The sequence below is a fragment of the Lygodium microphyllum genome, chromosome 7, assembly GCF_053477565.2.
Source record: "Lygodium microphyllum isolate KBCC chromosome 7, Lygodium_microphyllum_v1.1.10, whole genome shotgun sequence".
Taxonomy (NCBI): Eukaryota; Viridiplantae; Streptophyta; class Polypodiopsida; order Schizaeales; family Lygodiaceae; genus Lygodium; species Lygodium microphyllum.
Genome location: NC_141141.1, coordinates 81,222,416 through 81,246,279, shown reverse-complemented (window position 1 = coordinate 81,246,279; position 23,864 = coordinate 81,222,416). Strand labels below are relative to the sequence as shown.

Here is a 23,864-nt window from a genome sequence, read left to right as displayed (position 1 = left end):
TCTTATTCAATGTCATATTTCTCATATGACATGTACATCAACAATGTCTCTATAGCAATCATTGATATTGGTACTTTGTTGGATTTCTTTCTCATCTCTTAGGACCATGCAAGTCTTAAAAATGTTTTGAACCATAGTGCAAGGCAACAACTTTATGGAGCATGCTTTCCCTCTTTGTACATCTCCCTTCAAGCTTCTCCTTTCTCACTGAAAGCTTGGTACCAAGGTACTTGATAAGCTCATCTTGGACAACCTTTTGCAGCATGTACGCTGTCGTACTGCTGCGCATTCGAAGTGTGTAAACCACCTAAAAGTTGTGCATGGGATTTGGTACTTTGTACATACTTAGTTGTTGTGATAACATTTATTTTATGCGTATAAGTATAGTGGGGAGGAGTTGGAGACAAAAGTGGCGAATATGATGAGATGCTTTCAGCCTATGTTGAGCAAGGTTGAGTGGAAAGTACAACTGATGCTGGTGAACATGTTAGGACTTTGTCTTCTCCTTCTCCAGCTACATCAAAAATACCTAATGATAACCACATCCAGGAGTTGGAAAGAAGGAGGCTAAGCATTGAAATGTGCTATGAGAAGCATGGAGTTATCACTGTTACAGTGTGTGCTTGTTTTGGGTTACAATGTGTTGTTTACATGGGCGCCAAAGATATGGAACGACAGGCTCTTAAAGTATTCAGAATGAGACTTTTTGGAGTTGAGGTACGTGCTGTCCAGTTTGGTACAGGTACGTTGAAAGATGTGGCATCAGAAGCAATAAGATACTTGATTATAAATGAAGAGACTACACATTATATTTTAAGGTCCGTAATTGGATCTCACCCTTATCCAATGCTGGTGAGAGATTTTCATGCCATTATTGGCAAAGAGACTTGACGACAGTGCTGCTAATGAGGGATTTCAAATGCTAAGAAGGGAGGGAAAAGAGGAGAGTGTGACGAAAAGGAGGGAAGGGGCAATGCTAATTGGGGGAAAAAGGAGAGAAAAAGCAGGGCAGGATACGAAGGGGAAGAAAATTAAAAGAAGAGGCCTCTGTCGGCATGCGTGTATGCTGTCTCCGGCACTGGACATAAAATTGCAGAACTGAAGAAGCTTTCGAAGAAGGAAAACTATGAAGGACTTAAGCCGTCCGTTTGCAGGGACCTTGGAGCATCATGCCTTGACTGATTCTATCTTCTTCTTTGTCTAACCGGACAAAGGTTTAAGCCTCTGACATAAATTTGACTCCTTTGGCTTTGATGGCGACGGAACGGAGGATGAAGAGTATGAGAGTGATCTGATGCCTTCTGATGTCGAAGTCAAGGGGGAGGGAGAGACTGCTGCGTTGTTGGAGGTAGCATCCATGGAAGACAGGCAATCTTGATGACATCTTGGAATCTGGCGCAATCCCAGTGATTGCATCAGTGGCAGCTGATCACAATGGCATCCTATTGGATATGAAAGGTCCAGTCTCTCCAGGAAAGACTCGTCTTGTGTGAGAATTAAGGAACGTGAAGCCTGGCTCGCATGGAAAGTTTTAGGATTGACCCATATCAACAGGGATGCGGATGGTTATTATTGGCTAACTGGCCGAGTGGATGATGTCATTAATGTGAGTGGACATTGTATTGGGACTGCGGAAGTTGAATCAGCTCTTGTATCTCATCCAGACTGCTCTGAAGCAGCAGTTGTGGGGGTTGAACATGAGGTCAAAGGACAGGCGATCTATGCCTTCGTGACTTTAAGAGAGGGCATTCGTTACAGTGAGCAACTCCGTTCAAGTCTCAAGCATGCAGTGCGCACACAGATAGGAGGATTTGTAGCACCTGACAAGATTCACTGGGCACCATCTCTTCCAAAGACAAGAAGTGGAAAAATTATGCGAAGAATACTCCGCAAGATTGCCTCAAAACAACTTGACGAGCTCGGTGATATCAGCACTTTGGCTGAACCTGGAGTCGTTCAAGAACTTATTGATCTCACTGATGTGTGAAAAACTGAAACCTGGATGCAGTATTTTGGGGGTTTATAGATCAAATTTAAATTCCTCAAGGGCAGTTGGGGCACATTCCAATCATCCAATTTGTATTCTCTTTGAAGTATTGATGCGATGAAATGTTGTACCTATTCTTTCTTGTAAAAAAAAAAAATTCAGCTGAAGATGAACTACAAATAGATGAAGGTTTGAGGGAACAGGTTTGAATTCAAACGAGAACACTTGGAACTACAGAAACTGCAACTCACAAACTCTACTTGAGAACAATGGGAAGTTTATTAAGTTCACAGTAATTGGAATATTCATTGATGAGGAGATTATCCCCTAACTTTCTCCGAAGCTCAAAGATGACAGCTTTCCTGGACTGAAGAGAAATTCTGAATTTCTTCATCAACACATAGCCGAAGGATTTAGATAAATACAATCAGGGAATTGCTGCTGATTTTGGTCACTTATTGTTTTTTTTTTTGAAGAACCGATTGTGCTATGTTCTACTGAATCATGTGGAATCTATCTCTAATTCTGCGCAAATGTATTGCGGTTAAAGGCAACAGTTGTTGATGAAGATGAATCAGAGCTTGTAGAAGGAGAACCATTCTGTCCAGCTTTGTTACAGATCACTCTAAACTGTTTTAAAACCTAAGGAAGAGTGGAAATTGAAATAAAATAAAAGGATCTTTGGATACCAAAGAGAGGATCACTTGTTGAAATACCAAAACTGATTATGACAGCATATCAAGAACATGGGTTTGCTCAGTTTCTTTGTTGTAACTCTATGATTATGACAAGGAATATAGTGAATTTTGACATCCAATATTTGAGTTCTTCTTGTTAGCCTCATTTCTTGCTGTACCTTGAACCCCGTGTTCTGCAGCTCTTGCACGAACTCTTCGACAACGCTGAGAGTGTACTCTTTTCTTGGATTTCACTCTTAATCAACATTCTTTCTTTTTCAAATCTTCCTTCTATGCTCATCTTGCCCATCTTTCTTGTGCTAAGACTATGTTTAGAGATGTACCTCTACTTTGACATGCTTGCACTTTGTATCTTCAATGATCATTAGAAGTGTAGGTTCAAATTTGAGAGTAAGGAGTTTGGGCCTCATCTTATAATATTACATTGTTGCTAACTCACTTAACTATTGCCAATTTAGTTTGGAAGGTCGTAGTGAGTAGGTGTTCCTTCATGTGAGTTAGGAAGTAGGTTAATGAATTGATTGGAGGGGGGCCAAATGTCATTGATGTGCACCTACTCTTAGTTAAAGTGGAAGAGTGCAATTACCTCTTATAATTTTGAGGGAAGTGACAATCATATGGGTTCTTGATGGTATGGCCAATTGCATTGTGACCTTGATTGTCATGCGACCCCTTGGTGCATGTGGAAGGGCAATTAGGTTTCAGATAGCCTAAGTGTCCTCCTCAAGCATAGGCTTACAAGTGGGTGCCATGCTAGCGCACTGGCTCTTATGCTTTAGGCTTCATAGTCAACAAATATTTATAAGCTCCATGCAAATGGAGCTTGGAATGTCTAAACCAGGTATAAAAGAGCAAATAGAGAATACATGTATCCTTTGTATGGCAAGAACAAATGATCTCCATCTTTAGACATGCATTCTACCAATAGATCCTCCTAGGTGTGTTCTGTTCAAGTCCCAATTTTACAAGGAGAAGGAGGATTTTAGGTACTGTATCTTAATCTTTAGTAAGGGGTATTGAACCTCTTTTGAAACCATCCCATTTTAACTGATCAAGGGATTATATCAATTTGACTCAATTTGATTTAACGTTTTGTTCTTCTTGAAGATTGCACATCATGTCCAAAATATATATTGATGGATTATTTGAGGTTTGAAAATTCAAAATCTTGAGATGAATTTGCAAAATTTCCAATTTAAATGTATCCATCTACACGTGTGCATCCTAATCACAAGACTCTCTTTCTCCCATGGCCTTATAGGTGTGATGAAAGTAAGAAGAAGAGATGGTGCACTCTTGATGATTGCAAGATAGGCTATATGTGCAACCCAAGTATCTATTAGTTCTCACCAAGCAAACCTACATTTTATGATGTGCAATATAGGAATGTTAGAAAATGCTATTGATGTGTAGTATAGAAGCATGAACTAAAAGGTGAATGGGCATTGGTAGTGGTGATTAGTACCTTAAGTAGTCAAGTCTAAAATCATCTAATTGAGGTTCATCTTTGGGAAAATTGTATTGGGGGCGTACTATGCAGAGGTAGCAATAGATTCTATTGGTAGATATGCTATAATGTTTCTTATTCCATGATATTTATAGGCCTAAAAGAAATGCAACGAGAATAGAGGAATAATGAAAAATTCTCCCTATATTACTAATTTGGATTTAGTGAATTCGCATATGCTACACGGCATACAACTGGTCTCATATTTAATGAATAGAAGATTTGCAAAAACATAAAGGTGAAGTTGCGAAAATTTAGTCTAAGGGAAATGGTATCTTATGGGGCTAGTGCTTCGACCAATTAATTTTATAAATTGATGAGCAAGCTTATTTTCCTAGGATTGAATGAGACAACAAAGTTGATAAGGGAGCCAGACTTCCAAGTAGTAGAATTGGAGCAAGGGATTAGGTACTTAGGATGCCCATTGGGCATAGGTAATAAGACACATGTAAAAGGTCATTAAGCCTTGGGCAATGTAAGAGAAAAAAAAGAAAGATGCAAATAAAATTACCCATTTTCTTAAATGGGAGCTCAACGTCCCTCCAAGATTCAAGAAAATACAAGAAAATAGAAAAATTTATTAGATTCAAGAAAGGTCCATTCTCTCACCCACAACCAGGTCCCAGGTTCTCATATTCACACAATCTCATCGTCCATTCTCATTGTCCATTCTCCCTCGCACGACCAGATCCATATTCTTGCATGCACACAATCTTATCCTTGTTTGCCAATTTCCTAGGATGCATGACTGTGTTGTAGTCATCAACTACTCAGTATAAGTATTTTTATCAAGCATTGAAGGACACTTTTCAAGGCAATATTTCGATTATCAAAAAGTAATCAATCATTCGAATCATTTTTTTCTCAGAAAGCTACAACACAAGGGCAATTCTGGAGCATTCATTTCAAGTTTTTGTGGCACTCCTAAAAGATCAAGTGTATTCGATCAGAGATTGTAAGTGATGTTTGGTTCCATGCTTTTGGATTTCTACGTCAAAGTTATCTCTTTTACCTTTTCCTATTATCTAGCTTTGTAGTTGCTTGATTCTAAAGAATTTGTGTGATTTCAAGATTTCTAGCATAAGACCTTATTTATTTCATTATCTTGTACATTCCCTATGCTGTGAGTGAAGTAACATGCAATAGGACCAATTGCATGCACAGGAAAGGCATAATTCTGGCATCATGAATCCAATGAGATTAATGAAGGCTGAAGATCCATAGCCTAGATTATCATATAAGACACTAGAAGTGAAGTAGGACTCTTGTTTCCCGCATTGTAACCAGGGTAATTATGTTCCTGGCAGGATTTTTTGCAGTTGCTTATGCCATAATTGCGGAGTTCACTTTTTTATCAACATTGGATTGAAGACTCAAGATACGCAAGTGAGTGACACAGTTTGGTCTATAAAATCAAATAATTATCTTAATACATCTACCCTAAACAACATATATATCTTTTTCTTCAAGCACATTAAGAAAATGTGTATGTATTTATAAGTGTGCACATAGTCCGGAAGGTTGGCAATTGGTGAACCGTAGTACTTATTTTAGACACATGAAAAATGACATGCTTGGAATTATGCATTCTTCTCTAAGGATATCCCATCCTAGTGAACTAGTTGAGTCAAATGTGCAAGGAGACCATCTTGAGAGCCAAAGGCATGAAGAAACATATCATGTCCAACACGAAGCTAGCATAGTTGATTCAAATAGATGACGTATGTGGTGTGATTGCCATGCATATTGTAATGGTGGGAGGAGTGTTGGTCCACAAACTTTTCTTAGGCATCAAGAATTAAAGGTCAAATATGATGCACTAAGTATGCAAATTGGTCTTACTAGTTTTCTTGAAGCCAATACCATGGAGTCAAATGAAGGGCAAGAAGAACAAATCAATGATCAAACTATCAATACTTGTGTAAGTTCCCCCTTAGGTCATGAAAATAACTCAATTGGTCCTTCTATTGACCATGTCTAGTCTCCTCAAATAGATCCTTATATAGATGAGTCATCACCACATCAAAAAACCATTAAAAAAATAATTCACCTTCAAGCTCTTTGGGATGAGAACCAAATCTCAATTACTGCACAAGAGAAGATGCTCCAACTATTGTTTGGAGACATGGGTAATCCAAGGGTTAGGAATCGAAGAGTTGAAGAGTGCAAGCCAAGTTTAAGTAAGTTATTAGTGCAACTACCTGATACATGGGATGGAGACCTTGATGGAGTCAGAGTCCCTATATCTTGGGAGCAACTAGACTCTATGTATCATGGTCTTGGCATGGTCCAACCAGAACGCTATAGGTATTGCATAGGAAGTAAAAACAATGATCATGAAATTGAGCTTCTTTCACCTAGCAAGGAGGATTCTTATGCCAAGGATGTAGTCTTATGTTCTTGCAAACAAAATATGCCAAAAAAATATTAAAGCGTGACTGTATTCAATGTTGTGACAAGTGTAAAAAATGCAATAGACCAAGGAAAGAAATGTTAGCTATTGATTATTTGTCTCTCAAGAAACAATTGGAGCTTTTAGTGCAATCCAAGTCACTTTGTCATGATTTCCTAAGCATGTGGCATCATAGAGCAAGATGGCTAGGGAAAGATATCCATATGCAAGTAGAATTCATAAATGAGTTTTGGGATGGAACAAAGTGTCACGAGTATCAAGATTTTTGGAATCTGGATGCTGAGTATGAGATGGTTGTTGTATGCAACAACCCTATATGTGGGAAAGCGTATACAACTTTTCCAAGGTCTTGTTTTTCAATAGTTCTAGAACAAGGTTTTAATCATGAGATAGAAGAGTACAATTTTGTTTGTAAAGCAATGTCGACATTTTAACCAATGTAAAAAGAAAATCTGTAGAGGTGATCCTCGAATATGTAATATGTTTTATCTGCACAGGGTAATATGATTTTTCTTGTGTAGATGTGAAATCCTGGATCCTCCAGCACTGATCCTGAGTTGGAACGCATGAACAACACCTTAGCGGAGTTTTCTAGAGGTGTTAGTAGCTTTTTTGTAGGTTTTCCAAACAAGGAGCAATTCATGGGGGAGATGACTAATTATCTTGGTCACCCTCCCACTGCAGAGGAGGTTTTCAGTGTGATGTCTGGGATACCTATCACATCTTTTCCTAGCACTACCGCACAAACACCAAACCTTGGCACACCTCTACTAACAGGTACTCCACGCACTGTGCATACACACAGATCAGCTGATGCATAGGGATCAGCTGAAGTACATGGATCGGCCGAAGCACATGCATCTGCAGAAGCATGTGCATCGAGTGAGGTAGAGGGTAGTGCCCGCCGAGGGAGGAGGGAGAGTCGTGCGGGAGGACGAGGAGGTCGATGGCTTTGTGGGGGTTGCCTAGGAGGTGGCTCTCGATCACCCTCACCGAAAAATGAGAGAGGTAAGCCTCCACAAATGTACTACTCTGTCACTGATGTTGGTGGTATCTTGCATGACTCTGAGGGGAGGGAAGTGATAGCCTACTTGAGGAGTGTCGTGCATGCCACATACAAAGATTGCATGATTCCCTTCAAGCACAAAAAAAATGGTTTGTGGCAAGAGGTGCTGCGGGCAGTACATAGAAGGTACCCTAATCCTGAGAATTCACGATTCTCAGATGATTGGGGACGGTCAAAGGTGAGAGACATGCTTCATAACAAGAGGTCTCACCTTATGACGCGCACCAAGGAGTCACTGCAGAGACAAGAGCAGGGGTGCCCTGGATATGGACAACCACCCAATTGCCACCGTAGGGAGTGGAAAGAGGCCAAGAAGAGAGCAACAGAGAAAATGACAAGTCGCCAGCATGCAGAGGCGCGACGTATCCAGATGGCAACCATGGGATCGTCGCATTATGGATCGGGTGGCAAGGAGTCATGGGAGGCTGGGTTTGTAAGTATTATTTGATTTCTTTTTTTAAATTAAATTTTGTAATTTGTTTCACTTCATTATGTAGTGTATTTCAATATGTTGTATGTTCAAATTGTTTTGTAGTATCATATCGTTGGTAGGATGCCTACTCCTAGAGAGGTAGGCTACCATCGAGGTCATAACCGGGCATCCACTTGGCATCATTTCTACGAGGAGGGACTCATCATGGAGGAGTAATATAATCGTGCCATGAGGAGTCCACCACCAGAAGAGGTATGTTTTATTTTTCACATGAAAAGTATAGGTAACTCTAATTTATTGTTTGTAATGGTATTTATATACCTTAATCCTTTGTGTAGGTGAGCCTTGATGCAGTTGAGGATAGTGAAGGGGAGACTAGCAATAGCGGTGGTGGCAACGACAGCGGCACAAGCAGTAGTGGTGGTAGCGATGATGATGCCTCTTCTGAGGAGATGTAGAGGAGCCCCATGCATGCATGCCTTCCCTTGGCTTGTAATTTTCATTTTTGATATGTATTACTTTCAGCTAGTGCTTGCGACCATGACCATGCTTGAGGTCACAAGCACTAGAACTCATCATGTAAAAATGTTTCATCTATATATATGAAATTTCGTGTTCTGCATACATTGTTTTATTTTCAGTACAAAAATCTTTGAAATAATCTTTCTCTATTTTCCCTAAGCATACAATTTTATGTTAATGGGGGGAAAAAAAACAGAGAGCATGTGGCTTGCAAAGCCACGGGCTCTCTGGTTTTTTTTTCATACCTCTGTTTTGCGCGTCTATCAACGCGTCTAAATTGCAGGATAAATGCACGTCTATTCTCGTCAAAAACTTGCAGAGTAAACGTTTTTTAAGACGCGTAGATACACGCATGTATAGACGCACAATATGAATATACCCACTTTTTTATAAATATAATTATATATTTACGTAGCGCGTCAATACGCACGTCTATATGCGCGTCTATATGGGCGTGTAACTCTGACTATAAGCGTGCTTTTAGACGCGAAATTGTAGACACAGCAGTAAACGTGGTAATAAACATACCCGTCATTTTTTTATCACAGTTCAAATATTGCGTCTACAAGTGCATCTATGGAGCCTTTTTGTTGTAGTGGCAGGGAATTCTTTTGTCATAGGGACAAATCCCAAGCAACTCTAGATACTAGTAATCCCTCATTCCAAGGACGCTATCTATATTATGGTAGTCGATATCAAGCAAGATATCCTCCACACCAATGGTCCATAGGTGAAATGATTGATGCCTTAACAAGTTCAAAGAGGGCTTTCACACAAGCTGAAAAGGAAGGAAAACTAAAGGTCATTGGGTTATCTGGAGAGTCTATTCTATGGAAACTATATGATTTGTATCCTCTGCTCGATCGTGACAAGGACGATTGCCGCACATCGTCGTGATTGGGATGATCAACTTACAGAGGCCCTCTGGGTGTATAGAACCTCCCATAAAGTAGCAACAGGACAGACAGCCTTCCAGCTGGTGTATGGTACAGAAGCTGTTTTCCCTGTTAAACTGGAATTGCCCTCTTTGTGAGTGGCTATCAAAGAGCGTTTGGGGGATGATGATTCACTGCAACGTCGTCTCCTGCACTTGGAATGTTTGGACAAAACTTGCAGGATGGCTCTACAGTGCATGGAAACCATGCAAGCTCGACGTAAGGCCTACCATGACAGCTTCATCAAGCACAAGGAGTTCAAAGAAGGTGATTTGGTCCTAGCCTATGATTCACGATTTGGCAAGTTTCCTGGCAAGCTTCAACAGTGGTGGATGGGCCCATATAAGGTACTTGCTGTCAACCCTAATGGCTCTGTCCAAGTGCAGACCGTTGATGCCTTTGATGATCCCTTCCTGATTAATGGCTATCGCCTGAAGAAGTACTTCCTTCCTTGGGGATCTTGACAATCACAGTCACTTGATCCTTTCTCTCGTTGGTGTGGCACTGTAACTCTTTTGATGCTACTTCTAATAGTCATTCTTCAGCAACTCCTGATGAGGTGGACGTGACCCTCTGTCCCCTCAGCCCCACCTCTCGCCCATGATCTCTTATCCCTCTATTTTCCACCAGCGGCAGTGGCGAGGATGGTTCTGACAAATGGTATTTCTACCATTCCCTTGCTTAATTCGAAAAAGAAAAAAATACATATCGGTCATGGGAGAAAAGGACTTCGGTCCCTGGCATGCCGACCTATTCTTCGAGAAAAGGTGGAGACACCCTCGAGAATAGGAGGAAAAAAAACAAGAAAAAAGAAAAAAAAAAGAAAAAAGGAAAAAAAAAGAGAAAAAAGGAAAAAAATCTGTTATGGAAGAAAATGAAGAAATTCCCTGTCATAGCAAGCCTCGTTCCAAGAAAAGGTGGTCAACACCCTTGGGCGGGAAGCTGGCTATGGAAAAGGTGGCAACACCCAGCAGTCCAGAAAGTAGATTCATCAGTTGACATCCCCAGGATCCAGTTCCGAAGCTGCCTCCCTTGGTACGCTGTGTCCTATGTCTTTCTGCAGAGCGTTTGACAGTCCTCTAGTAAACACCATGTTTCTATCTAACACAACGTTCTATCTGATAGCTACCTCCTTGGGTATGCCTCTTCAACAACTGACGACGTGATCTTCATCGACAAATGATCGAGTAATGCGAGATTTTATCCTAATCGGATGGGGAAGTGAGTATGGGCTACTGGTGTGCAGATCGGTCGCAGTATGCTCACGTAGTGAATCCCGGAAGGTCCCCAAGAACAATGAACTCTACCTTTTTGCACAAAAAACAATGTAAAAGCATGAACGACAAGAAGCAAGAGACCAATTGGGTTCAATCTCCCCCCATGCCTTGTGTGAGCGCTTCACAAAGCATGTATTTTATGTATATTTCCATCTTCATGCTCAATAATAGCCCAATTTACAAAAATATGATAAGCTTTTAGCTTTTGAGTTTGCTTTCTACAAAAATAGGAAATAAAGCTAATGGACGGTGCCCATAGAGTCTGGCACGCCCAATCTCAATGTCCAAATAGAAATAACATATCCGTGTGCATAGGCTCATACAAAATAATAATCAATAATCAATGCCTCAATAGACATGACAAAATATAGGCGTGGTAATATAATCCAAAGGTCGAATACTCGCTAGACTCCAATGCTTCCCTCTGCCACTGTTGCTATCTCTACACATCAACTGAAGCATTCACAATCGTTAGTAAAATAATACAATTAAACCGACAAAAGTGAATACCTAGCAGTCTTCAGCTACAAAAATAAATCAACTGGTTAGAAATAAATCCTAACCTTTATTTATTACGAGTGTGCACTCTAAACTCATAAACGTTCACGCCTGTCCTTTTCGGGCGTTTCATTAATTTAGTGTGTACGTGGGTGATTCCATAGCGGGTGATTCCGCAAAATACATGTTAAATTAATAAACATTTATGAGTTTAGAGTGCGCACTCGTAATAAATTAAGGTTAGGATTTATTTCTAACCAGATGATTTATTTTTGTAGCTAAAGACTGCTAGGTATTCACTTTTGTCGGTTTAATTGTATTATTTTACTAACGATTGTGAATGCTTCAGTTGATGTGTAGAGATAGCAGGAGTGGCGGAGGGAAGCATTGGAGTCTAGCGAGTATTCGACCTTTGGATTATATTACCACGCCTATATTTTGTCATGTCTATTGAGGCATTGATTATTGATTATTATTTTGTATGCGCCTATACGCACGGATATGTTATTTCTATTTGGACATTGAGATTGGGCGTGTTAGACTCTATGGGCACCGTCCATTAGCTTTATTTCCTATTTTTGTAGAAAGTAAACTCAAAAGGTAAAAGCTTGTCATATTTTTGTAAATTGGGCTATTATTGAGCATGAAGATGGAAATATACATAAAATATATGCTTTGTGAAGCGCTCACACAAGGCATGGGGGGAGATTGAACCCAATTGGTCTCTTGCTTCTTGTCGTTCATGCTTTTACATTGTTTTTTGTGCAAAAAGGTAGAGTTCATTGTTCTTGGGGACCTTCCGGGATTCACTACGTGAGCATACTGCGACCAATCTGCGCACCAGCTGCCATCTGAATCTAACAGAGCATGAGACAGAGGGGGGGTGAGTGACCAGTCTTTCCTTTCAAATCAAATGAGGTGAGATGTGTGAATGGAGTGTTGTACACATGGGATGGGCCTCTCAATGCACAAAGCATGATATGTTTCTGTGCACTGCACTATAAGGCTCCTTGGCCTTCCTTCTTGCACCGTATGCTAGCACAGGGCGAGATGCATAGTTGCACCATCAAATGCGCACAAGGCATACAACCTTTGTACAAGTGACCGTGAGGATTACATCAACGGGTTTCAAGACATGGCTGCCCTCCTGTATCTATCAATGGAGCATGAGACAGAGGGTAGGCTGAGTGTGACTACTATGTCCTCAATCATCGAGAGGTGAGATTGAGGGACGTTATGACCTTTGGAGTCAGGTACATTTCCGTTTCCCTATGCACCCACGGGGTGGGTCTCTGGCGTCATCACAGGACACGTCACCCTGTTCTGTACACTACACTACAAGGCTCCCTTGCCTTCCTTCTTGCCTGCACCTATGCCAGCCGGGTTGGACGCACTAATACACTATCAACTGTGCACCCTGGCACTCCCTTTGTACCATCCCCTTGTCAATTCCTAAACCGGGTATGAGATATTAGTTTCAATCATTATTCATCGAGTGATGTCTGTCAAGGGGCGAGTGACTGTTCTCTCATCCCATTTGAGTGCTGTAAGCTGAGTGACTATCCTTTGTCAGCGATACCGACCCGACGAGATTCATCCATTAGCTACCTCCCTGGGTGCTGTTACATGGTCCCTGCCATGCCGGACACGTCTGTTGCAGAGGGAGCTTTGGTACCTCCTGCCGCCGCCTGAGACACAGTGCGCGACATCGACAATCGATTTCATTTATCTGCCACACGGGCCAAGTTCTCCTAACCCTATCTCCTGATTGCACGTGTATGTTAAGGTGTTAAGTATGGGGCTGCGTCCAGTCTATCAGCGTCCAGTCAGTTGTCGAATTATAGGTTGTCGTGATACATTTCCCTTGCCGTTAATGTTTTAAGTGTGAGGACGCATCCTTGCACGTCTATGTGGCATACCGCCCTGCATATGCCTCACTTTGATCATGCATGTATGCCATGACTTTCTTTTATCCTCTTGGGGTCCCTTCCCCACCCACCCATCCACTGTCACCCCTCCCTTGGGGCTGTTCCTCCTCCATTTCTCTTTCTCCCTTATTTTGATGTGTTTCCATGTGAACGCACCCTACGTTTTGCGGAATCCCCATCTGCCCTTACAGCCCTGTTCGTCCCTTTGAACTGTCCAATTTTCCTTTTTACCCACCCCTGTTCCGATGCACGGTTTTTGAGTTATTAATTTTTGAAGGATTTTACGTACATTAGACGGTTTCCCATGTGAAGGCGTCTTGCATGCTTTGGAACTGTGCTCTGACATGGCAGCCCTAACAACAACTTTTCCTTGACATTTTTTGTTTTTACTCTGTGTCATTCCGATGCACGGTTTGTCCAATATTAATTTTTGCGGTTTTTTGGGACCTTTTCGTGCGTCTTTTTGACATTTTTTCATGTGAACTTGCCTTGTTTGCATCGGAATTCTAGTTTGACATGACAGCTGTGTCCGTCGTGCCTTTCCCTACATTTTTCCTTTTTTCTCTCTCCTATTCTGACTTTCGTATTTTTAATTCTTAATTTTTAAAAGTGTTTTTGAGTGTCTTTTTGGTGTTTTTTGCATGTGAACGCCTCCAAACCCTATCGAAACTGCATTTTAATGTGACAGCCCTGTGCAACCCCTTCCCCCGCACATTTTGTCGTTTTTGCTAGCCCCTTTTTTGGTGAACCGATCTTCTGTTATTAATTTCTGACCTTATTTGCGTGTGTCCTTTTTATGTTTTTCTCATGTGAACGTGTCTTATCTTAGTCGAAACGGTGTTTTGACGTGATAGGGTTGTCGGGCGCGTTCTTCTGCCCATTTTTCCTTCTTTCCACACTTTATTCGGATGCACCGATTTCCCAAAATTAATCCCCACTGCTGCCGCCGTCGGGCCGCTCCCTGCTCCTCCCCTACTTCCTCCCCCACCTCCTTCCCCTCCATCCCACTGGCGGCCACCCACCCAACCTCCCTTAACTATTCCCACCCCTCCCTTAACTAACCCACCCCTCCCTTAACCCCCATTCCCACCCCTTCCCCTAAGCCCCCTTTCCCCTACCCCCTTCCGAAGCCCCCCTCTCCCATCCTGGCCCCTGTTCACCCCCTCCTGCAGCGAGCCACACGCATCGACAGAACCCGCATAAAAATTACCTCATCCCGTGGTTCTCGCACGGTAACCCGTGCAGTAATTTTTTATTGCGACTCTACATGAGCGGACGTTCGCGTGCGTGTACGCGTGATCGCATCTCTTTGCGACTGTTCACGTGCGAGACATGCGTTTGGACTTGTCCGTGAGGTGGTGCGTGCTCGTTCATTCACACACAGCTATTCACGCGTGTCTGGGTATTCATTTTTGAAATCTCGAAAATCATTTTTTTAAATCACAAAATCTATTAAACACATTTAAAATTTGAAAAAAATCATAAAAAATTCAAAACAAATTTTGAAAAATTACTGGAAATTGCTGAAACCTTTTCCCACAATTTAATAATTTTTCTTCTTGGAAAATCCTATTAAAAAATTCTTGAAAATTCCAAATTGGCTGAAATTCTTTCTAAACTGATGGAAATTGATAAAAAATCCAAAAAATACATAAAATTTAGCAAATAATTAAAAAAATTCAAAAAATCACATTTACCCTCTTTTCTATTTTGGACATTTTCTTGGAATAAAAAATATTTACATAATATTGGGAACTTATTTCTTTTTGGAAACATCTCATGACAATGTATTTATTATAAACAAAACTTTTCGAAACTCCCCAACATCAAATGAACATTTCCATCACATTGAAACAATATGGGTTTTCGTCCTCGTAGTGGGAAAATTTGGGTTCTTGGTTTTTTTTTAAACACAAAAAAAATCACCACAAACCCCAAATAAAAACAAAAACAAATATACAACCATACACCATAAAAACAAATAATAAATTAATCAAACAAAAAAAACATTCATTTTTTTCCTTTTTTAATTATTGATTTTTTTTAAAAAAAACAATACACAAACAACCAACACCATAAACCGAGAAACAAATAAACAAAAAACAAAACACACACTTCAACTTAACCAAACACCACAAACTAAAAACATAAAAACCCTACAAATCAACATATCCAAATAAATCCAAGACATACATTTGTTTTCTTCTTTTCTTTTGGTCATCCGTTTCATTGTTCTTTGTCGTGGTCACGGTGTTACCTCATTTTTGTTTTTCTATCCAAATGGACGACTCTTGGCAGTCGACTGTTTGACCATTTTGTGGATTTTTGTGGACTGGGCATTCCACTTTTGGAGGTCGTGATTTCAGATTTCGCAGGCAGACCCACACATTACCAGGTTCCTTCCTTTTTTCCTCTCTCATTTGCACAATAACACACATTAATTGTAAATAAAATCAACCGAATGTTGCACACACATAATTAACAGATTGCACCTCAGAAATTGTAAATAAAATGAACCGGACGTTATTTGTAAAAAGAACCCCCGCCGTTGCACATTCACCTTTGCACCCTAACCCACATAAGTTGTAAATTAAAATCAATTCACAAATGCACACGCACACGTGTTTCAGACACATTAACTTGTAATTCAAATCAACCCCCGAAGTCACGCATGCATGCATGCAAGTGCCATACATCATCTAATTATAACAAGGAACTGCATTAGTAGAGACCCAGTCAGTCAGTCAAGTCGTGTCAAAATCTAAGTGGGATTGGGTTACGATGTCGATTCACCATGCATTAACGGGTTAATTTAATAATGAACGATGCTTAATTGTTTATATAATAAAAAATGAGTCGTTAGTTTCACTCACACACTCCGTCGCACTGTAGGACGTGAACGCTATGTGGGAGTGGGAGTAGTAATGTGACATTGGTCAACATGGTATTTATTCTCGTTTTTAGTTAGAATATTTGATTGCGTCATGATTTTTTTGAGTCTCTGTCTGGGCTACGGAATGTAGTTTTATTTTATTTTTTGCTTGATACAGGGTTACAAGGTGCATGTATGTGTGCATAGCATGAAGCTTTTGGTCGCACGTGTGTAGAGGTCATGCCGATTTTTTTTCCTAGGATGTGGTTTGCCTAGGGGTTGCTATGGTCCAGTCACTCGTGTCAATTAATCGGTTTCGTGTCGATGGTCTCAGTCTTAGTTTTGTTTTTGGGTTTTTGGGTTTTCTTTTTGTTTTCCTGGTTGTGTGTGTGGGTTTTTTTTACTATAGTCTGAATGGCACCTCTTTCTATGCCTCCAATTGTGGTCCATCATATTCCTCTTGCGGTCCATCACTACTCTCTTCTGTTAGAGGCAAATTGTATTCGACAAGCTGGCCTTCGCCCATTTGTGGCTCTCACTTTACCACCTGTGGATGAGAAGCCGTGTTATTCTTTCCTTGCTTCTTACAAAAAACAGTCTGGCCTGGCTTACAATCAGACATTCTATTTAGCCAATATCAATGAAGCATTATGTTTGCCCTTATCTGCTTCCTTTGTGCCTAGTGGTAACCAGCTCTACTGACGGCTGAGGAGATAGTCACACTGATGAAGAAGGAAACTTCCACCCCCTTGTTCCTTAACCAACTCATTAATAGCTCAGGGGTGTTTGTTGCCCACATTTCTTCTCCAGTCTGGAAGCAGTTATTCTAGTTCCTACAAGATCGGTTCATGTCAAGAAAGGCTGCATCCAAATACCTGTCAAAAGAATTATTCACAGCTTCTGTGAAGATTTTGGAGGGAGCTAAATTCAACTGGGCAAGTTTCCTATTATCTAAGATGGATCAACATTTCCAGCGTGTGAGGAAGGGTCAAAATAGTACTGTTTCTTATGGTGCCTTCCTACAGAGGATCCTTACTTTTGCACCTTTTGCAGGTGGTGTTCTAATGCCAGATCTCACTCCTTTACCAGTGCAGCTTACAGTATCAGTTTCTTCTCCTAAGCCCATGCAGCTTAATTCAGAAGATGAGGAGTCGCCTATTATTTTTTCTAGAAAGAAACGCCTTCGCACAAAGGGACCTTCCAATCCTTCTGTCCAAGATCCACTGGTGCAAACATCCACTCCTGTTGTGTCTGGCAATGCCCTTCCTTCATTCCTTTCCTGTACCAATCTATTTGCCGCTCAAAAGGAAGGAAAATTAGATTCACAGATTCCTTCATCATTACAAACCATTTTAGGTGGACCCATGCTTCCACAGATGGTTTCCAATGTCCAGTCTACTCTGGAAACTTCCCTTACTTCCTATCTTCAGACACTATACACCAGTGTTTACACTTCCATGCTAGACAAGGTGGATTCCCTCACTAGTCAATTGAGTGAGGCACTGGAGGATTTGTCTTCAGAAAGGGGTACCCTCAGTGATATCCACAATCAGATGACTACTGCCATAGCCTTAATGGATTCATAGAAGGTCACTATTCAGGAGCTAGAAGCTAAGGTTGTTAAACTAGAGGAGGAGAATGCATCTTTGATGCTTGAGAAGAATTCTGCCCTTGCAGAGATGGTCACTTTGGCTAGTAAGCTTGCTACTAGTGAGGGTGAGTTCCAGCAATCTCAGGACATTGTAGAGTCCCAACAAAAACTCATTGAAGAACTTAATCAGAAGGTGGATGTTCTTTCTGTTTTCCCTCCTGCTCCTGTCTCTTCTGTTGTGTCATCCCAAGAGGAGCTTAATCAGTTGCAACATAAGGCTAAGCTATATGATGGGTTCTCAACTAAGATTGATCGCCTTCAGCAGCGGATGGATTGTGTACAGAATGATTTTGTCTGTTATACTGAGTTGATGTCACCTCCTCCATCCTTTTGGGTGAAATATCATCAACAGAGGTTTGCCTTATATATCTCTTTGAGCAATGTGGATTTAGAGCCTCTAGAGGATGGGCATGTGGATCTCTTACGAGTTGTTTTTGACAGATTTGTGGATGACTTGATTCTTGAATACTCGCAAAGGTATCCCCCAGATGCTGATTAATCCAAATGAGGATGTAGTAGTTTCTCAAATGGATCTCTTATATTATTTTGCACAAGCCTTCCTTGCCAGATTCATCATTTTATTGGAAAGGATGTGTTGCCTACAAATCCTCCAAAATGTACCTCAGTACTTTGTGGATGAAAACAAAGCCTTGGACCGTCTTAAAATTAGTTTGCAATTTAAGAAGAAATACCCTCATCCTACTTAGTAGGAGGGTTTTCTTGATTACATCCACTCTCTTCTTTTTAATGGAAATTTCTTCTTTCTCTTCAACACTTTTGAGGAGTTGTGCCATTCAAATTATATTTGTGTATGGGTATTTTTTGTATTGGGTATTGTTGTTTTTCTTTGTGGATGAGAAGCTGATGAAGATGGAGCTGTGAAGATTGATGATGTTGCTTATTAGCTGGATGAAGTTGCAGTTGAAGATTTGGAAGCTGAAACATATTATATAGGTTTTATGAAGCTGATGTTGGGGTCTTGATTGTAGCTTGTACGCTGTGCTGATTGAAGATTTTTTAGCAAAGAGATTAGAGTTTTTATTCATTTTTTCCTGAGGTCGCGAGGACGCTTCCTTTTCTAAGTGTGGGGATATGTTGAGTGTGAAATATGTACTCTATACATATATATATATATATATGCTATGTGTATGCACGCGCATTTGTATTTATGTATGTGTAGCCTATTTGTACACTTATATGTATATATAAATATATACTCATAGACTATGCATATTAAAGGTTATGTGCAAGCACACGTGTGTATGCAAAGCCTATGTGCATGCGTGTGTGTATGCACAGTGGTAGGCATACTTATATACATAAGCATGACCTATATAAGTATGACCTTATCACTATAAAATAATTATCAATCTCAAATCCGACATTATATATTTTCCCAATAAAAACCTGTATCTCCTTGACTATTATTATAACATGAAACGAGTGTAAGAAACGTAAGCCAAATGTCAAATTCAACATAGTTAGGTGAACCTTTGACATTTGAAGATACTAATAGTTATATGATTCTTTTTTTGCCTCTTGGAAGAAGAAAATAAGATACCCATTCCTTAAACCATAAGAAATTAACAACAAGATAAGCAAGGAAGAGAATGACTTGAAATTAGCTAGCAAATTGAGAACCTTTGCATGAATAAGAAAGAATACCCAAGAGTTGTACATCTTACACCTCATGGAGTATGGTTAAAAAAGCATTCTAGAGCATGTTAAGAGACTAGGAAAACATGAAAAAATGAGTGTGGTTTTAGACCCATTAATAGTCACATTTAGGAATTAGGAGAACTCACAAAAGTAGGTGCATTTACATTAATAATCATGTTTAATAGGGCATATTGCATTTATTCTTATATGCAAACTCGCATTTCCTTTGCATAAAACAATATAAACCCTCATGATCACAAAGTCATTTTCATGCATATACAAATAAAAAGGAATATAAATGTAAAAGGAAAAAAATAAAAAACCTCATACATACTTGCAAGCTTGAAACACAAGCCCTCTTCTTCCTACAAGTTCTCATTTTCAAAGGTTTACAAGGATATGTATATATATTTATACATCTCTCTTTATGTGTGCCTCTTTATTATTGAGAGAGAGAGAGTACGAGAGAGATACACAAGACATGCTCCCAAAGAATGATTCATATTGATGTAGAGTTAGTATATATAGGTGAGACCCAAGTTAAGTGAGAGATGATATATATAGTTGTAACATCTCCACTCAAACAAAGGTCTCTGGCTACGAGTACGAGAGAGATACATAAGACATGCTCCCAAAGAATGATTCATATTAATGTAGAGTTAGTATATATAGGTGAGACCCAAGTCAAGTGAGAGATGATATATATAGTTGTAAAATTTATGTCAGTCTAAGTGACTCTTTTTGTTTATATTTCATCTTTTCTTTCACTAAGATAAGAAAGCCAAAAATAGCATGAGTGCTATTTTAAAAATCATAGCATGTGTAAAGGAATATTTATTTTTCATGAATGTGTCAATTTTTTAAATGTAGTTCAACATATATTATATTAGTATTTTTAAACTCCAAATTTTTACATTTGTAGATGTGAATTTAAATAGTTTAAAAAATACACACATAATGCCGTGTCTGGCTTCCACGTCTTTGATTTACTTTTACCATAGTGATATGGTTGATGCATTCTCTTGGAGTATCAATTTCATAAGTTTAGTGACAAGTCTATCATGACAAATCAAGACTCAATAGGATGAGGATTCAATTCAATGGAATATAATACCTCATTTGAGGCTCAATGGCTTAACACTACTAGGAGGAGATGTATCATGGCCAATCTAGGTTTCATAGCATGAATTCTTGCTTCACAGGGATATTCATCCCAATCAAGTTAAGTATTTCTAGGATATATATATTTAATCATGGGCTTTCACAAATATATGTATGAGAACCATTGATGGTCACATATATCTTGATATGTAGTGTTTCATGAATCAAGACATGGACAAGCATTTATGGTCACTATAAGGGATAAGGCCAATAGATAGCCATTTTGACATATTTTTTGAACATTAAAAAAAGTACAAGAATGTCTACTATTATGATTAAAACTAGATAAAAACATACAAAGAAAGATGTATATAATTTTGAAGCCAACTATTATGACTTGTCTTATGAAGCATGCTATATATGTCATTAATCATATGTACTCTAAAGATCTAACATTGTGTTGAGTGTGAAATATGTTGGTTTTTGGGCTGATTTTTTGTTGTTTTTGATGATAAATGGTTGTTTATTTTGAAGTGTTTGGAAAGGTTTGGATAAGTTTGAAGGGTTTTTGATGGTTTTTGATGAGGATGTTTGGTTCTGTAAGGTCTGATTTTCTTTTGTTTTGTTTCTGTTTTGGTAGTAGAGATGGTTGAATGAATATTTTGAGAGATGATTGAAGTTGTGTGAAGAGGTTTATGGAAGATTGAATTGGTTTTGTTTTGGTTTTTATGATTTTTATGGGTTCTGTTGATCTTCTGTGAAGTTCTGTAAGCTTCTGTAGCTCTGTTGTTCTGTACTTCTGTTGCTCTGTGGTTCTGTTCTGTTGTTTCTGTTGAGTGTTATGATGGATGTGTGGATATTTTGGGAAGTGTTTTGTCTTAGGAAAGGATGAATGGAAGCTCTATCCAAGCTAATTGAAGTGAAGAAGTAACTGCTGAAGATTCACAGAAGGTTATAGAAGACAGTGACAAAAGACAAATATCACAGGACACTATGAAGTCTCTGGTGCCCCTTCATGCCACACATACCTTTTGGAAGGTGTATCCACGACAAAGAGAGGAGTATTATGAGTGATTATTGAGCATTTTAGTGAGGATATTATGTACATTTGAGAGAGTATCATTGAGAGAGAGTCAGAGATAGTCAATTATATCAAAACAATGTAATTGTATATGAGAGATTGAGAGAGAGAACTATGAAGACATTGAAGATGAATACTATGTGATTGATTTCCATTCAAAGATGGTGTATTTCTTTGTGTTCTTTGTTCTTTTGATGGAGATTATGAAGATTATGAAGAATGTGGTTGATTCTATCAAATCCGTGGGAGATCTACATGATGCTACATGAAGATTTGTTGTGCCTGGTGTTCTTTTCCTCATTGTGATCATATAAAACCTAATAAAAAAGCTTGTTGATGATGACAATATAGATTTTCTTGCAGTAGAAACCCTATTTCCTTGGTGCCTCTCTTGGGGCTCCACATTGGCATCCACTCCCTCTTTATCATTGTATTTCTCTCTCTTCTTATCCTCATCACTATGCTTTTTGATCTCCTTGTTGCTCCCTGCTCCACTATCTCCCTCTTCAGCCACTCCATTACATTGTTGCACCTATAGATATGAGAAATTCAAACTTATAGTAAGTAAGAACTTCCAGTGTATTTGATAGGAGAAAGGACTCCAAAAATTCCTCGTATCCTAAATTCACACCACAGCCATCTCATGGCTAGAGGGCACTCAACCACCAATACTCAACTACAAAATGAGAACACCACAAGGATTAGTACAATCATTGCCACATAATCACACATAAAAACTTATGAAAGTTTTCAGATACTTATTATAAAATCTGCCTCCCACGTATAAGCCATTGTTAAACCAAAATGCACTAAACCAAATCACCTCATTTTGATTCTTCATGACTTCCTCCATTGTGGACTGAATACCTCATGCTCCCGCTACTTTGAGCTTCTATCCACTCTCTGTCATGTGAATTACTCAACATTGGGTTAGGATCCAAGTATTGCTCTAACCTCCTCTTATTTTATGTTGCTCTTTGTTTGACCATGGCCCTCTTGTTAACAATTCCTTTCTTGGTCCTCTTTTCTACCCAATGGTTTGTGAATCTCATATGTGATGTCCAAAGTAGGGAACTCATGCACTATAATAATGGTTCTCTAGAGTGAATTTGAGTCTCACTTTTTTATGGATTTAAAGTAATCTTTATTCTTTGCACATAATATGGTATACTATTAACTGATGATCTCCTACTGCACACAATTTTTGAGGAATCCACCCTTAAAATGAAGTTGGTAGTACATGTCTTGCTAGGGTTCTAATAGAGATGAGCTCTGACTACCACCAAAAAATCTCCACAAAATCCTCTATCTCAATGCTTCCACCCATGGTTGCTACTATTACCACTCTCTTAGGACAAGTCCCACCATGGCAACTTTGGAGTGTTTGTAGCTTGAACAAATAAATGTAGTACTATTGAGCACTATGGCATTAAAGCAATAAGAGATTGTGTGGATGTTTGTGATTGAGAAGATTGAGGGGTGCCCATGTACTCATACAACTTGAATTGGGCAAGCGGACAAGTCCCACCATGGCAACTTTGGAGTGTTTGTAGGTTGAACAAATAAATGTAGTACTATTGATGCTATGGGATTGAAGTAATAAGAGATTATGTGGATGTTTGTGATTGAGAAGACTGAGGGATGCCCATGTACTCATACAACTTGAATGGGGTAGGGGGATTCCCAAAGGACTTTAACTCTCCCATCATTCTCTTCTCTATCTTCCTCAAGGTTAGGATCGTGAGGTGATGACCTTCACCACATCAATATTTGCAGTAAGATAAATACAAATGTGTACATACACTAGTAAACATAGGCTATTGCATCCATACGTACATGTATATACATAGATATACATACACATATATGTATAGGCTCACACATGAAAATTTTGGTAAGGGGAGGAAAATATGTGGCCCAACAACAACCAATAGAATTAAGAAAATTGTACTAATGTAGTAATAAAAGTATTTCTATTGTGGATGTCTCGATTATGAAAGTATCTTTATTACTAATTAAAAAATTAGATATTTAATATAACTATGGCTATCCCAAACCCAAAAATAATATTAAGAATTTTATTACCAATGCACTTAATAAAATCTTGCTAATCCAAAGAGCTAACTTACATAAAGTGCCCTTTGACAAGTAGAAGCAATATCAATTTTCTCAAGATAAGCTAGTGCACAAAGAGTAGATTAGCAAAACAAGAGTGATAAAAAATGAGATTCAATAA

The 23,864-nt window shown here is 39.3% G+C and overlaps 1 pseudogene; it reads left to right on the top strand.

The window, feature by feature from the left end:
• The first annotated feature begins 651 nt into the window (after window positions 1-651).
• Window positions 652-1,987, top strand: LOC148033623 (acetyl-coenzyme A synthetase, chloroplastic/glyoxysomal pseudogene; annotated as a pseudogene).
• The last annotated feature ends 21,877 nt before the right edge of the window (window positions 1,988-23,864 follow it).